Here is a 17,809-nt window from a genome sequence, read left to right as displayed (position 1 = left end):
TTCATGGACCCACTCTTTGAAAATTTGTCTTGTGACCCATGCCTTATGATTAGCTTTCCACAAGACACATAACTTGTTCTTAAAGACATTGTTTTTCTTAAACACACTGGGATTTTCTGAATGATACACAAGTAAAAGCTTCACTTTAAAATCACCACCATTAGCACAGTACAAAAGAGTAAGCTTGTCTTTCATAGGCTTGTGTCCTGTCAGTGCCTTTTCCTCCTGTGTGATGAAGGTCCTTTTTGGCATTTTCTTCCAAAACAAGCCTGTTTCGTCACAAACACTTGTTCAGGTTTCAATTCTTCACTGTCTATGTACCCCTTAAACTCTTGTACAAACTTCTCAGCCGCCCGTTTGTCTGAACTGGCTGCCTCACCATGTCTTGCAACATTGTGTATGCCACTACGCTTCTTAAATCTGTCAAACCAGCCTCTGCTGGCCTTAAATTCACTCTCAGCACTGGTTCGAGGAGTTTTCTGTACCAGATTGGCATGCAACTTCCTTGCCTTTTCACAAATAATTGTCTCTGAAACACTATCACCTGCCATCTCTTTATCCTTGATCCACACCAGCAACAACTTCTCAACCTCTTCAACTATTTGTGGTCTTTTTTTGGTTAGCATATTAACACCTTTCGCAACATCAGCTTCCTTGATTTGTTCTTTCTTTGACAGGATAGAACCGATGGTCGACTTGTTTTTCCCATACATCCCGGCAAGCTCAACAAGTCTCACACCACTCTCATACTTCTGTATTATTTCATTCTTCACATCTGTGGTGTTTCTCACTTTCTTTACCACAGGGGTACCACTAGCAAGTTTCTTTGGGCCCATGGCAGCTTATTTCACAGTCCCACAAGCACTAAACACAATGAAATAATCGTAAAATGCGTGAATGAGAGCACAGGTTAGTGTTCACTCGAGCATAAACAAGGCTAGACTGCTCACGGCGCCTGCGCGGGGGCGCGGACAGAGCGGGCTGGCAGACAGGTCCCGTACCCGGCGGTCCGAAAATAGGGGCGCATTCGATAATAGGGACACTGTCCGAAAAAATGGTCCTATTTTCGAAACGTTCGATATGTGATACGTTCGATTTTTGAGGTTCCACTGTACGTATAGGCATTTTCATTAATCGATCTATGATATTTTCCTCAAAATTATATATGAAACCCGTTACATAGCATATAAACATGATACATACACTCGCAGAATAAAAATTGACGTAAATATGAGATTTGTTTACAAAGCAACTGTGCAGGTAGTGCCGGAAGAATTACGTTTTCTCTAGTCAAACTGGGGGATAACTGTAGAAAAATATTCTTTTCGTGTGCCTTCACTCTATATATAGCAATTCACGACCCTTGTGGGTTTAGTGGTAGACAGCAACCACCCAGGGAAGTACTACCGTCCTGCCAGATGACTGTGAAACAGAAACCTGTAACTGTTTTGCATGGTGGTAGGATTGCTGGTTTCTTTTTCTGTCTCATAAACACGCTAGATAACAGGGATATCTTGCTCCTCCTACTTACACTTTGGTCACACTTCACAGACACGCACATGCATATATATATAAATACATCTAGGTTTTTCTCCTTTTTCTAAATAGCTCTTGTTCTTTATTTCTTCTATTGTCCATGGGGAAGTGGAAAAGAATCTTTCCTCCGTAAGCCATGCGTGTCGTATGAGGCGACTAAAATGCCGGGAGCAATGGGCTAGTAACCCCTTCTCCTGTATACATTTACTAAAAAAGAGAAGAAGAAAAACTTTATTAAACTGGGATGCTTAAATGTGCGTGGATGTAGTGCGGATGACAAGAAACAGATGATTGCTGATGTTATGAATGAAAAGAAGTTGGATGTCCTGGCCCTAAGCGAAACAAAGCTGAAGGGGGTAGGGGAGTTTTGGTGGGGGGAAATAAATGGGATTAAATCTGGAGTATCTGAGAGAGTTAGAGCAAAGGAAGGGGTAGCAGTAATGTTAAATGATCAGTTATGGAAGGAGAAAAGAGAATATGAATGTGTAAATTCAAGAATTATGTGGATTAAAGTAAAGGTTGGATGCGAAAAGTGGGTCATAATAAGTGTGTATGCACCTGGAGAAGAGAGGAATGTAGAGGAGAGAGAGAGATTTTGGGAGATGTTAAGTGAATGTATAGGAGCCTTTGAACCAAGTGAGAGAGTAATTGTGGTAGGGGACCTGAATGCTAAAGTAGGAGAAACTTTTAGAGAGGGTGTGGTAGGTAAGTTTGGGGTGCCAGGTGTAAATGATAATGGGAGCCTTTTGATTGAACTTTGTATAGAAAGGGGTTTAGTTATAGGTAATACATATTTTAAGAAAGAGGATAAATAAGTATACAAGATATGATGTAGGGCAAAATGACAGTAGTTTGTTGGATTATGTATTGGTAGATAAAAGACTGTTGAGTAGACTTCAGGATGTAGATGTTTATAGAGGGGCCACAGATATATCAGATCACTTTCTAGTTGTAGCTACACTGAGAGTAAAAGGTAGATGGGATACAAGGAGAATAGAAGCATCAGGGAAGAGAGAGGTGAAGGTTTATAAACTAAAAGAGGAGGCAGTTAGGGTAAGATATAAACAACTATTGGAGGATAGATGGGCTAATGAGAGCATAGGCAATGGGGTCGAAGAGGTATGGGGTAGGTTTAAAAATGTAGTGTTAGAGTGTTCAGCAGAAGTTTGTGGTTACAGGAAAGTGGGTGCGGGAGGGAAGAGGAGCGATTGGTGGAATGATGATGTAAAGAGAGTAGTAAGGGAGAAAAAGTTAGCATATGAGAAGTTTTTACAAAGTAGAAGTGATGCAAGGAGGGAAGAGTATGTGGAGAAAAAGAGAGAGGTTAAGAGAGTGGTGAAGCAATGTAAAAAGAGAGCAAATGAGAGAGTGGGTGAGATGTTATCAACAAATTTTGTTGAAAATAAGAAAAAGTTTTGGAGTGAGATTAACAAGTTAAGGACGCCTAGAGAACAAATGGATTTGTCAGTTAAAAATAGGAGAGGAGAGTTATTAAATGGAGAGTTAGAGGTATTGGGAAGATGGAGGGAATATTTTGAGGAATTGTTAAATGTTGATGAAGATAGGGAAGCTGTGATTTCGTGTATAGGACAAGGAGGAATAACATCTTGTAGGAGTGAGGAAGAGCCAGTTGTGAGTGTGGGGGAAGTTCGTGAGGCAGTAGGTAAAATGAAAGGGGGTAAGGCAGCCGGGATTGATGGGATAAAGATAGAAATGTTAAAAGCAGGTGGGAATATAGTTTTGGAGTGGTTGGTGCAATTATTTAATAAATGTATGGAAGAGGGTAAGGTACCTAGGGATTGGCAGAGCATGCATAGTTCCTTTGTATAAAGGCAAAGGGGATAAAAGAGAGTGCAAAAATTATAGGGGGATAAGTCTGCTGAGTAAGACGGAGAATAGGATAGCAGATGAACAAGGAGGCTTTAGGAAAGGTAGGGGGTGTGTGGACCAGGTGTTTACAGTGAAACATATAAGTGAACAGTATTTAGATAAGGCTTTTGAGGTCTTTGTGGCATTTATGGATTTGGAAAAAGCGTATGACAGGGTGGATAGGGGGGCAATGTGGCAGATGTTGCAAGTGTATGGTGTAGGAGGTAGGTTACTGAAAGCAGTGAAGAGTTTTTACGAGGATAGTGAGGCTCAAGTTAGAGTATGTAGGAAAGAGGGAAATTATTTCCCAGTAAAAGTAGGCCTTAGACAAGGATGTGTGATGTCACCGTGGTTGTTTAATATATTTATAGATGGGGTTGTAAGAGAAGTAAATGCGAGGGTCTTGGCAAGAGGCGTGGAGTTAAAAGATAAAGAATCACACGCAAAGTGGGAGTTGTCACAGCTGCTCTTTGCTGATGACACTGCTCTTGGGAGATTCTGAAGAGAAGTTGCAGAGATTGGCGGATGAATTTGGTAGGGTGTGCAAAAGAAGAAAATTAAAGGTGAATACAGGAAAGAGTAAGGTTATGAGGATAACAAAAAGATTAGGTGATGAAAGATTGAATATCAGATTGGAGGGAGAGAGTATGGAGGAGGTGAATGTATTCAGGTATTTGGGAGTGGACGTGTCAGCGGATGGGTCTATGAAAGATGAGGTGAATCATAGAATTAATGAGGGGAAAAGAGTGAGTGGTGCACTTAGGAGTCTGTGGAGACAAAGAACTTTGTCCTTAGAGGCAAAGAGGGGAATGTATGAGAGTATAGTTTTACCAACGCTCTTATATGGGTGTGAAGCATGGGTGATGAATGTTGCAGCGAGGAGAAGGCTGGAGGCAGTGGAGATGTCATGTCTGAGGGCAATGTGTGGTGTGAATATAATGCAGAGAATTCGTAGTTTGGAAGTTAGGAGGAGGTGCGGGATTACCAAAACTGTTGTCCAGAGTGCTGAGGAAGGGTTGTTGAGGTGGTTCGGACATGTAGAGAGAATGGAGCGAAACAGAATGACTTCAAGAGTGTATCAGTCTGTAGTGGAAGGAAGGCGGGGTAGGGGTCGGCCTAGGAAAGGTTGGAGAGAGGGGGTAAAGGAGGTTTTGTGTGCGAGGGGCTTGGACTTCCAGCAGGCATGCGTGAGCGTGTTTGATAGGAGTGAATGGAGACAAATGGTTTTTAATACTTGACATGCTGTTGGAGTGTGAGCAAAGTAACATTTATGAAGGGGTTCAGGGAAACCGGCAGGCCGGACTTGAGTCCTGGAGATGGGAAGTACAGTGCCTGCACTCTGAAGGAGGGGTGTTAATGTTGCAGTTTAAAAACTGTAGTGTAAAGCACCCTTCTGGCAAGACAGTGATGGAGTGAATGATGGTGAAAGTTTTTCTTTTTCGGGCCACCCTGCCTTGGTGGGAATCGGCCAGTGTGATAATAAAAAAAAAATAATAATAATAATAATACGTAGTACGTACTAATAATATCTTCATTCACTCTAAAAATGGTGTGTTGCTGTTTGTTTATTCTGTACTAACTTGTACAACTTGTACACAACATAAGATATTTGTATTGTGAGGTAATTATATTATTATAATAAAAAATTGAGGTAAATGTTTTGCAAACTCTTACAAACGTACGTGAATGAACTAAAAGTAGACACATTAATACGCATTTATTTCGCCTGACCAAGTGATCGTCCACTACCTGTTCAGTTTGTATTCTTACACTGTCTCAACTCTGTATCTCGTTCTCTCTCTTGTTTACTCTTTTGTTAACTTGTTGGCTCTCATTGACGATGGCGTCTAAGCTTAGCTGTGGTAAAAAGAGGAGTCGTAAGCCTCTAGCTTTAAGTGGCAAGTTAGAGGAGGATGGTGTGCCATTCTGATTTTATTCATTAAACACACTGCCACTCACCTCTCACACATTAATATTAATATTTTAAGGTAAGTAATAAGTGTACTCTGTGTGTATCTTGCCTTTTATTGTGTTTTTAATGCCTATTTCTATTGCATTAATTGCATATTTTATGTGCTCTGACAATAATACTTGTGGACCTGTGTGGTAGCGGGGTGGAGAGTCAACATTAAGTTTTCTCTGCTCAGCCATCAGAGAGAATGTGTATGAATCTACGTTTGGCCCAGCCACTTCCCCACTCCACTTTTGTTTACAATTTTCGGCATGAATTATTCATTACTTCTCCCTTCGTTTATGGTGGCATCTACAGGTAGTTGTTAGAAACGATTAAATTCGATGAACAAGGTATGTCAATGTTAATAATATGGCTCTGGGCCACAGTGTAGGTAGCCGGTAGGTGTAGCCCAGGCATGCTACACCTACCAGCTACCTACACTGACTTCCTACAAATAAATACACCTACCATCCGACTTACGACCTGCTCGACTTACGACCACTCGACTTACGACCGTGTTTTTTATGCCAAATTTCTGGGAAATAAAAAACTATTTGTGTTGTACACAGTGTTTATCCTAAACCTTACAGTATAAAATACAGTACTAACAACATAAAAAGTAAAGTAAAACATGAAATACCAAAATAAAACAATAAAATAGTCATTACAAAAATGTTTTGATATTCAGTAGTAAAGTTCGACTTACGACCATTTCGACTTACGACCGGTTTCTCGGAACTGAACTCGGTCGTAAGTCGGATGGTAGGTGTACTACTCGCCTCTTATCCTATATTAAGACTACACATATTTTAAGGTAAACAGTGAGTGTACTGTATGTGTATTTTAACTCTCTGGGATGTTTTAAATATATATTAAATGAGAGATGGGGAGCCAGGGCTACCTACACCTGACTTCCTACAAATAAGTACAGTTGACCCCCGGTATTCGATATTAATCCTTTCCTGAGAGCTCATCGAATACCGAAAATATCGAAAAGCGAATAAATTTTCCCATAAGAAATAATGGAAATCAAATTAATCCGTGCAAGACACCCAAAAGTACGAAAAAAATTTTTTTTTTACCACATGAAATATTAATTTTAATACACACAAACTGAAGAAGACATGCACAGTTACATGACACTTATCTTTATTGAAGATCTGGTGACGATTGATGGGATGGGAGGAGGGGAGAGAGTGGATGGTGTTAGTGTTTAGAAGGGGAATCCCCTTCCATTAGGACTTGAGGTAGCAAGTCCTTTTCCGGGGTTACTTCCCTTCTTCTTTTAATGCCACTAGGACCAGCTTGAGAGTCACTGGACCTCTATCGCACAACAAATCTGTCCATAGAGCTTTGTACCTCCCGTTCCTTTACGATTTGTCTAAAATGGGCCACAACATTGTCATTGTAATAGTCACCAGCACGGCTTGCAATAGCTGTGTTAGGGTGATTTTCATCCATAAAGGTTTGCAGTTCAACCCACTGTGCACACATTTCCTTAATTTTTGAAGTAGGCACAATGGATTCCACAACTGACATAGGCTTCTCAGGGTTAGCCCCAAAACCTTCAAAATCTTTCTTAATTTCCATACTAATTCTCACCCTTTTTACCACAGGGTTGGCACTAGAAGCTTTCTTGGGGCCCATGGTGACTTATTTTGCAGAAACAAGCACCAAAAACAGTGATAATATGGAATGTACCGAATGTATCCTTAGATGCGCGCACACTGGATGGCTTGTAAACACTGGCACACACAGGGCAGTTCAGGCCACACGTGGACACGTCTCGTACGAATCGTATCGAATACCGGGTTTTCAGTCGGATACCGAGGCAAAATTTTTGCTTTAAAATGCATCGAATACCAGATTTATCGAATACCGATGACATCGAATACCGGGGGTCCACTGTACTACTCGCCTCTCTCCCTACATTAACCCTTTCGGGGTTTCGGCCGTACTAGTATGGCTTGCGCGCCAGGGTTTTTGACGTACTAGTACAGTGGACCCTCGCCTGACGCTATTAATCTGTTCCTGAGAGCTCAACATTAGGCAAAATTATCGTTAGGCGAATTAATTTCCCCCATAAGAAATAATGGAAATGAAATTAATCCGTTCCTGACACCCCCAAAGTATGAACAAAAAAAATTTTTTACCCCATGAAATATTTGTTTTAATACACAAACTGAAGAAGACATGCACAGTTACACAACACTTACCTTTATTGAAGATCTGGTGATGATTGATGGGATGGGAGGAGGGGAGACTGTGGATGGTGTTAATGTTTAGAAGGGGAATCACCTTCCATTAGGACTTGAGGTGGCAAGTCCTTTTCCGGGGTTACTTCCCTTCTTCTTTTAATGCCACTAGTACCAGCTTGAGTCACTGGACCTCTGTCGCACAACATATCTGTCCATAGAGGCCTGTACCTCCCGTTCCTTTATGACATTCCTAAAGTGTTTCACAACATTGTCAGTGTAATAGTCACCAGCACAGCTTGCAGTAGCTGTGTGAGGGTGATTTTCATCAAAAAAGGTTTGCACTTTAAGCCACATTGCACACATTTCCTTAATCTTTGAAGTAGGCAACTTCCTCAATTTCTCTATCCCCTCCTCCGAAGCAGTTTCCTCAGGTGTGGCCTCTTGTTGAAGATGATCTAGCAGCTCATCAGTGGTTAGTTCTTCATTGTCCTCCTCCACCAACTCTTCCACATCCTCCCCACTAACCTCCAACCCCAAGGACTTTCCCAATGCCACAATGGATTCCTCAACTGGCATAGGATTCCCAGGGTTAGCCTCAAACCATTCAAAATCCCTTTTGTCTACACATTCTGGCCACAGTTTCTTCCAAGCAGAGTTCAAGGTCCTCTTAGTCACTTCCTCCCAAGCCTTACTTATAATGTTTACACAATTGAGGATGCTAAAGTGATCTCTCCAAAACTCTCTTAGAGTCAATTGAGTTTCTGAGGTCACTACAAAGCACCTTTCAAACATAGCTTTTGTGTACAGTTTCTTGAAGTTGGAAATGACCTGCTGGTCCATGGGCTGCAGGAGAGGAGTGGTATTAGGAGGCAAAAACTTGACCTTAATGAAGCTCATTTCCGCAGAAAGTCGCTCTGCCATGTCTGAAGGATGACCAGGAGCATTGTCTAATACCAGGAGGCACTTAAGGTCTAATTTCTTTTCAATTAGGTAATTTTTCACAGAGGGGGCAAATGCATGGTGTAACCAGTCATAGAAAAAGTCCCTAGTGACCCATGCCTTACTGTTTGCCCTCCACAGCACACACAAATTAGCCTTGAGGACATTGTTTTCCTGAACACTCTGGGAGTTTCAGAGTGATACACCAATAAAGGCTTCACTTTACAATCACCACTAGCATTGGCACACATCAACAGAGTAAGCCTGTCTTTCATAGGCTTATGTCCTGGGAGTGCCTTTTCCTCCTGAGTAATGTAGGTCCTGCTTGGCATTTTCTTCCAAAACAGGCCTGTTTTGTCACAATTAAACACTTGTTCAGGTTTCAGTCCTTCACTGTCTATGTACTCCTTGAATTCCTGCACATATTTTTCAGCTGCTTTGTGGTCCGAACTGGCAGCCTCACCATGCCTTATCACACTATGTATGCCACTACGATTCTTAAATCTCTCAAACCAATCTTTGCTGGCCTTAAATTCACTCGCATCATCACTAGTTGCAGGCATTTTTTCTAATTAAATCGTCATGCAACTTCCTAGCCTTTTTACATATTATCGATTGAGAGATGCTACCTCCTGCTATCTGTTTTTCGTTTATCCACACCAATAGCAGTCTCTCAACATCTTCTATCACTTGCGATCTCTGTTTTGAAAAGCAAAGTTGCACCTTTGGTAAGAACAGCTTCTTGATTGCCGTTTTCTTGGCCACAATAGTAGTGATGGTTGTTTTGGGTTTTGTGTACAACCTGGCCAGCTCGGAGACACGCACTCCACTTTCATACTTAGCAATTATCTCTTTCTTCATATCCATAGTAATTCTCACTCTTTTTGCTGTAGGGTTGGCAGTAGAAGCTTTCTTGGGGCCCATGGTGATTTATTTTGCAGGTGCAATCACTAAATAGGCTGTGATAATATGAAATGTTCCGATTGTATGCTTGGAAGCGACCTTGGTGGCTGGCTTGTAAACACCGCCACCCACGGAACAAGTGAGGCGGGATCAGGCCGCACGTGGACGCGTCTCGAACGAATCGCGTTGAGCGAGTTTTTTAGCGCTAGCTGAGGCAAAATTTTTGCGTTAAAATGTATCGCTAGGCGGATTTAATGTTATGCGATGCGTTCGTTAGGCGAGGGTCCACTGTACGTGTAAATGTCATGTGCGTTCGATAACGTGGATCGGGTAAAAACACTCACGTAGGCTGGTTAGTACGTATAATTATAACGGAAAGTATGGGAAGCACCATCAGCTGCCCTGCCTCTCTCTCTGCTCTCTATCTCAGACTGACCCACCAGTGCCTGGAGGGTGAGCGGTGTTCAAAAACATGCTATGGTCAGCGGCAATGTGAATAACAGTCAGTGATTCACACAGACGGTTGGTAGTGAATCATCTACTGGTAACTGGTACTACTGAAAGCTTGGCGATGCTAACGTATGTCGTCCCGACATACAGCTAATACAGACTAGAGATGGCAGGTGTACGGCTTGGGCGGATTCTATACAGTGTCAAAGTACACAACAATTGAACATTATAACATAAGGAGAATATTGGAATGGAAGCTTATGTAATTGACTATAATGAAACTTACTGTAATGAAACTGTAATGCATTAGGTATGATATAGCACAACTCATCGAATGAAACTCACCATTGGGATTACACAGTAGAAGTGATAAAAAAAAATTTGATCGATCGATCTGTATTCATGTGATCTACGGATTCTGAGGAAGAAATATATACAAAGAAAGAAGTGTTTTAACAGAAAGGCAGATTCGGTGCACTCAAATCTAGACTGTTAAATATCAGAATTCGGAGAGAACGTGAACACAAAAGAAAATTCTTGAATATTATTAAGTTGATACTGTAATTTTTCATCTATACAGGTTATTTACATTTAACCCCAACTCTGCTAGGGTGATCAAACTGTTGCACTGGCTAACTCATGCTGTATTTGTGGCAAATCTGAATTGGTAGTTACAAATGATACTTGAGGATTTCTCAATACCTGTCATGTATGTAGGGAATAACGACATTCAGGTTGATCATCTGACTGAGCATTAGAGATAGAGAGTACAGGATGAGGAGGATTGTCAGAGTCTGTCACATTAGTCTGGGTTGAAACATCATTATCATCACATACTAGCTTCATATGATCTAAATGCGATTCTTTATACTGACCAGTAGTAATTTCTCTAACCTTATACTTATTACCAGTGATATGTTCAACTACTCGATAAGGACCAACAAACTTTTGATCAAGCTTAGGCATTGCAGACGTTTTGTTAAAGTTAGTCAGCATAACTCTCGAACCTACTTCGATTTTGGACGGCTTGCTCGAGTGTTTGCGTCTCTTGTAAGTTCTGCTGTTGATTTATGAAGTGTTTCACGGATTCTTCTAAAGACGCTTTGAGGTAAGCTGGTACGAGTTGCTATGAAATCATCAGGGTTGTAATTTGGTTTTGGATTAGAATATAGCAACTCGTAAGGCAAGCGTTTATCTACACCGTACAATGCATAATGTGGAGTGTCACCTATAGAAACATTGAAAGCAGAATTTATAGCACACTGCACATCAGGTATAAATTCATCCCAAGTTTCACTGTTGGGATTGATAGTGGCTCTCAAGACATCAAGTACTTTCTTATTGGTTCGTTCCGCTAACCCATTGCTGGCAGGATGATGAGGAACAATGGTGGATTTAGAGATCTTGTACAAGGTACACAAATTTTCAAGAATCTCATTACAGAATTCACCTCCATTATCTGTTACTAGGGACTTGGGGGGTGGTATGCCTGCAGATAATGCGTTCTTTAAATGCTTTAGCTACTGTCTCGGCAGTCTTATCTGCAATAGGAACTAACTCACAATATCTGGTGAAATGGTCTACCATAACACACACGTTTGTTGCCCTGGAGGGAACATTGGAAATTAGTTAACAAATCTAGCGCAACTCTTTCCCACGGTTAGCTAGTAGTTGGATACACTTGGATTGGATTAGGACCATTAGCATTACCTTCATGTTGCATGCAGACACTACATTTCTTAACATACTCAGAAATATCAGTTGCCATACAAGGCCAAAAGTATTTCAATATGGCTTGTTTTACTGAACGATCCATACCAGGGTGCGCAACACCTGGTACATCGTGAACTAGCTGTAAGGCTACATTCACTAGTGACTGTGGAATTACTAACTGGTATACCCTTCTGCTAGGAGTACCCAACACGGCTGTTCGATACAGTAATTCTTGGTTCATGACAAAGTCACTGATGGGTGCTGGTGGCTTCACAGTCAGAATAAGATCTTCCTGGAGCAGGAATCGAATCACACCAGACCACATGGGATCTGTTCGTTCTTATTGGAGGAATGAACAAGCTCATTGGAGTGGATGACTCTCCCCGGTTGAAAAAAAAAATAGCGCTATAACACGCAATGAGCAAGGGAGATAACGGATCTCTCACTACAAGCACAGGGGAAAAGAAATGAACACGGTCGACAATACTGGTATTCATTCTGAGTCGCACACAGTGACACGAGGTTTCAACTATAAGGAGACTACACTTACAAACGTTAACAACATGTGAAGGTTACTCGAGAAACAACTTTTTACATTACACAGATTACTGTCAACGAGGATAGTATCACCATCTGGAACACAAGGAACAACACCACTCGAGTGAGTACACTAGCCACAGAAACGTCTTTCTGCAACGGCTTGTGACATCAGCAAGAGATGGCATAACTCATTACAAGTAACGTTCTTCACAAAGTGTCCCCTGGAAGGAACGACTACTTGAACAAGTGGCCATCACAGGGATAGTAGTCTCAGCACCCAGGGTTGTCTGAGGTTCATCTGAAACCCAAGGTAACTGTACACTATCCTGTGTGCACAATATTGTGGCTGGATTCCAGACAGGAGTGACAGTATTACTAGTTCCTGACCGCTCGGCTATGTTAATAAGTAATTCACAGAGGAACTTAATCTGAACTTCACATTCCGCGGCACTTTAACAAGTCTCAGATACAAGCTGTGAGAACAAACACGTATTGTCTTTAAGTCAGTAAGGGAATATTAGGACTGTGGACTGATTCATGTTTACTTGGACCAGCATGGTACACTAAGTGAGCATTCAAAAGTGACTGGGACAGTCTGTCAGTCAATAAGAAACTATGACTGATGACAGGAGCAGCAGTAGCCTGAGAAGTCTGAATGTCGGCATTCACTAAAGTATCACTTTAGTGAATCCTGCAGCACTGTGTGCTGCAGGATTTGTTTTATACTGCGCACACTGACCACATAGACCCATTCTTTCATATGTAGGCCTACCAGCTTTCTCACTAGATTTGAAGGCTCTAGAATTTATGCGTAATAATGCAAACATTCCAAGCACTAAAATAACATTTTCTCTGTTCATTGGTCACGTCTCCAGGCCCCTTTTATGTTATGCTTCCTTTCCACTTTGAGTTTTTATTCACACAAAAAACAGAAGATTTACTGTTATGCAGACTACTGCATTATTGTAAAAATGGTATAAATAATATCAGCTCATTTGTGAAAGAATGTTAGACTCGCCTGTTGGAGTGTATTAGATGCGTGACCTGATTTGTTTATTCTTGAACATCTGTAAAAATCGAATATTTCCGCTGCTTTGAGCTCAGTTTCAAGGTACGTTTAGTCTGTAGAACATTCAAAATCATGACTCTGTAATATGTCTTCCATTTTATCAAATGAGACCAAGAAAACGAGAATACAACAATAAATACCATAGAAAAATACACTGCAAAGTTGCTATTTTAAACCAAAAACACAGCTGGAGTTTTTTTTCTCTCATGCACTGCATGCTGCAGGATTTTTTCTATACTGTGCAAACTGATCGCTCAGACCCATTCTCATATGTAAGCCTACCAGCTTTCTCCCGCAAGATTGGAAGCTGCTAGAATTTAGGTGTAGTATTACGGGACTGACACTGGCTTTCAAGCCATAATAATATGAGAATGACAGTGAAAGGGTTAACCTACTGACATGAACAATGAACTTCTATTAACTGCAAGCAGAGACAATTATTGATAGCAAGATAGGGCACTAGGCCAAAAGTTAGGTGATGGTGTGTCAACATTGGGACGTGCGGCTGTCATGCTGACTCCCAAGTCACTGCTGACACTTGCAGTGTTGCCAGCTGCTGCAGTCCTTACCTGTTTTACATCATAGCCAACTTAAGAAATCATAACTACAAATGAGATTTTTAATTTTATTAAGAAACTACAAATTATTTGTTTGAAAAATATAACTCGTAATTTGCCTTGTTTATTTAATAATTTTTTTTTGTAATTTTATATATGTTTCCTGAGCCTTCATTACCCCCAAGATTTTCAGTTTTACCCCATTTGGGATAATTTGCCCCAGTTGTTCCCCAACCCGTGTTAGTGCTATATTACACTGGTCCGCATTTGGAATGTTTCTAATTTTTATTTTTATTCGTGGTTGTGATCTTATGTATTCTTGGGCTGCTGATTATAAATATCTAAACCATTTTGCTCTACCACGTAAGGATCTTTGAATAAAATACAAATTAATGATAATAAAAATGTGAATTTTTAATAAATTGTTAATTTATTAGCCCTTAAACTGTCCAACCAGATCTACGTTCACATGCCTAGTGCTCCAAAAGAAGATCTACATTTCTTTTACATACAGTAGACACCCAGCTGCATCGGCATACATTAAATCTGGCATACGATACATTTTAACGCAAAAAATTTGCCTCGCCTCACGCGATTCGTCTGAGCGCGCCTCAGCTGCCCCATGGGTGCCAGTGTTTACAAGCCAGCCAGTGCTGTCACATCAAAGCATACAATCGTAACATTTCATATTATCGCAGCATTTTTAGTGATTGTACCTGCAAAATAAGTCACCATGGGCCCCAAGAAAGCTTCTAGTGCCAACCATGCGGTGTTGCTGCACCACCGTCAGCTGTTGCTGAACCATGGTCAGCTGCACCACCGTCAGCTGTTGCTGAACCATGGTCAGCTGTTGCTGAACCACGGTCAGCTGTTGCTGAACCACGGTCAGCTGCTGCTGAACCACGGTCAGCTGCTGCTGAACCACGGTCAGCTGCTGCTGAACCACGGTCAGCTGCTGCTGAACCACGGTCAGCTGCTGCTGAACCACGGTCAGCTGCTGCTGAACCACGGTCAGCTGCTGCTGAACCACGGTCAGCTGCTGCTGAACCACGGTCAGCTGCTGCTGAACCACGGTCAGCTGCTGCTGAACCACGGTCAGCTACTGCTGAACCACGGTCAGCTACTGCTGAACCACGGTCAGCTACTGCTGAACCACGGTCAGCTACTGCTGAACCACGGTCAGCTGCTGCTGAACCACGGTCAGCTGCTGCTGAACCACGGTCAGCTGCTGCTGAACCACGGTCAGCTGCTGCTGAACCACGGTCAGCTGCTGCTGAACCACGGTCAGCTGCTGCTGAACCACGGTCAGCTGCTGCTGAACCACGGTCAGCTGCTGCTGAACCACGGTCAGCTGCTGCTGAACCACGGTCAGCTGCTGCTGAACCACGGTCAGATGTTGCTACACCACCGTCGGCTGTTGCTACACCACCGTCGGCTGTTGCTACACCACAGTCGGCTGTTGCTACACCACAGTCGGCTGTTGCTGCACAAGGTCAGCTGCTGCTGCACCACAGTGCTGTTGCTGCACCACGGTCGGCTGTTGCTGCACCACGGTCGGCTGTTGCTGCACCACGGTCGGCTGTTGCTGCACCACGGTCGGCTGTTGCTGCACCACGGTCGGCTGTTGCTGCACCACGGTCGGCTGTTGCTGCACCACGGTCGGCTGTTGCTGCACCACGGTCGGCTGTTGCTGCACCACGGTCGGCTGTTGCTGCACCACGGTCGGCTGTTGCTGCACCACGGTCGGCTGTTGCTGCACCACGGTCGGCTGTTGCTGCACCACGGTCGGCTGTTGCTGCACCACGGTCGGCTGTTGCTGCACCACGGTCGGCTGTTGCTGCACCACGGTCGGCTGTTGCTGCACCACGGTCGGCTGTTGCTGCACCACGGTCGGCTGTTGCTGCACCACGGTCGGCTGTTGCTGCACCACGGTCGGCTGTTGCTGCACCACGGTCGGCTGTTGCTGCACCACGGTCGGCTGTTGCTGCACCACGGTCGGCTGTTGCTGCACCACGGTCGGCTGTTGCTGCACCACGGTCGGCTGTTGCTGCACCACGGTCGGCTGTTGCTGCACCAGTCAGCTGCTGCTGCACCGCAGTCAGCTGCTGCTGCACCGCAGTCAGCTGCTGCTGCACCGCAGTCAGCTGCTGCTGCACCACGGTCAGCTGCTGCTGCACCGCGGTCAGCTGCTGCTGCACCGCGGTCAGCTGCTGCTGCACCGCGGTGAGCTGCTGCTGCACCGCGGTCAGCTGCTGCTGCACCGCGGTCAGCTGCTGCTGCACCGCGGTGAGCTGCTGTTGCACCACGGTCACCTGGTCCTTGTGGCATTAAAAGAAGGAAAGTAACCCCGGAAAAGGACGTGCTACCTAAAGTTCTAATGAAAGGGGATTCCTAAACATTAACATCTTCCATACTCTCCCATCCTCCCATCCCATCAATCATTACCAGATCTTCAATAAAGGTAAGTGTCAGTTTGTGTGTATTAAAATTAATATTTCATGTGGTAAAACTTTTTTTTTTCATTGTGGTGTCCTGCACGGATTAATTTGATTTCCATTATTTCTTATGGGGAAAATTAATTTGCCTTACGATAATTTTGGCATATGATGAGCTCTCGGGAACGGATTATTATCGTATGCCGGGGGACCACTGTATTTTCAAATATAACAAAAAAAAAAAAAGAACATATCAAAGTTTTTTTTTTACACGTTTTCAAATGTAAAAAAAAATTTTTTTTTAAATACATGTAGTACTTTCAAATGTTGAAAAAACGTTGATCTACGTTTGGACAGTTTGAGGGTTAAAATTAGGCAATTAATCATGGAAGAACACACTGTTAGTTTTAACCCATAAACGGTCCTGCTTCAAATTTGGTGCAATTGGCCTGAGGTAGTGAACGTATATATACGTTTGGACCATTTAAGGGTTAAGAACATATGAATTCTAAATCAGCATGAATCAAATCAAATGATTTTATTAAAAAAATATGCTGTGCATTGAGACCATTGTTTCAACGACCAATAGTAATCCGCCATCATGCTGACATTCCATTTGCCCTGGTATTGAGTTTCCATGGTGCAAATATCCTGAGGGAACCGATCTTCTTGTTCCTCACTGTAGTCCTAAAAATTGTTGGGAAAATAGTCAAAATGTGAGTGCAAAAACTGCATCTTCAGATTCATTCTAGATCATTCTAGAATGTTGTTCCAGGAGCTAGAAGCCTGTGTTCCTTCAGTTGAGTGCCAAGTAACTGTGCACTTTCTTTTGGAAGGTTAAGGTCTCTCGCCAAGTCATTGAGCTCAACTTGGTTTGAAAGGTTTGGGATTGTCATTTGTTGGTGGTTTATAGTCTACTTCTATCTTATTAGAATCACTGGTATCAGACTGATGAAATTTGCCATGTTTCAGGTGGCACAGGTACAGGAATATCTTCAGAGTGTGGAACAGGCCTTATTGCTGAAGGAATATTTAGGTTTAGTATGCGATCTTTAGTCTTCTTGTTGAATCCAGTCACTTTAGTCATACAAAAGTAGCAGTCAGCATGGTGGTTCATCTGCTCCTGCCATACTATTGGTACTCCAACTGACCATATTTGAAGCTTACTGATGCAACTCTTGCAAGCTTTGTGTGGTTTGTCCTGGTCTCCAAGTTTTCAGCCAAAATGAGCAAAGTAGCAGTGCTTCAATAAAGGAGTAATGTTGCTCTGGGAATCTGAAGGGGTGAATTGCCTGCAGATATAGCAAAGTATGTCTGGTGAATATATGCAGCCTCTAGACATATTAATAATCTGAAAATCAAGAAAAATATTTAACGTTTAAGTCAATATAAGGTAAGCATTTTAATTGGTAATATACCCCTTTCTCATTTACATATGTTATATGAAAAGAGAAAAGTAACATTTCCATATAACCTGACAAACTGATATGATAGAGACGAATAAAAAACAGCGAATCACCATTTTCCATATATAAACCAAAAAAGATAACATAGTCAATAAAAAAAAAACATGCAGACCAGTGTTATTGATTGGAAAACTTACATTGTGATATTGCAACTTCCTTAGGATACCCTGTGTGATGATA

General features: G+C 42.4%; 1 protein-coding gene across 1 annotated transcript in view; it reads left to right on the top strand.

Moving 5' to 3' along the window:
* The window catches only part of LOC128686057 (uncharacterized), a 185,255-nt gene that overhangs the window by 13,675 nt on the left and 153,771 nt on the right, over window positions 1-17,809 (top strand). The gene's annotated exons all lie outside the window — the stretch shown is intronic.

Source organism: Cherax quadricarinatus, chromosome 9 (genome assembly GCF_038502225.1).
Source record: "Cherax quadricarinatus isolate ZL_2023a chromosome 9, ASM3850222v1, whole genome shotgun sequence".
In the NCBI taxonomy this organism is placed as follows: domain Eukaryota; kingdom Metazoa; phylum Arthropoda; class Malacostraca; order Decapoda; family Parastacidae; genus Cherax; species Cherax quadricarinatus.
The sequence above is the reverse complement of the archived record's forward strand: the minus strand, read 5'-3'. Positions and strand labels throughout refer to the sequence as shown.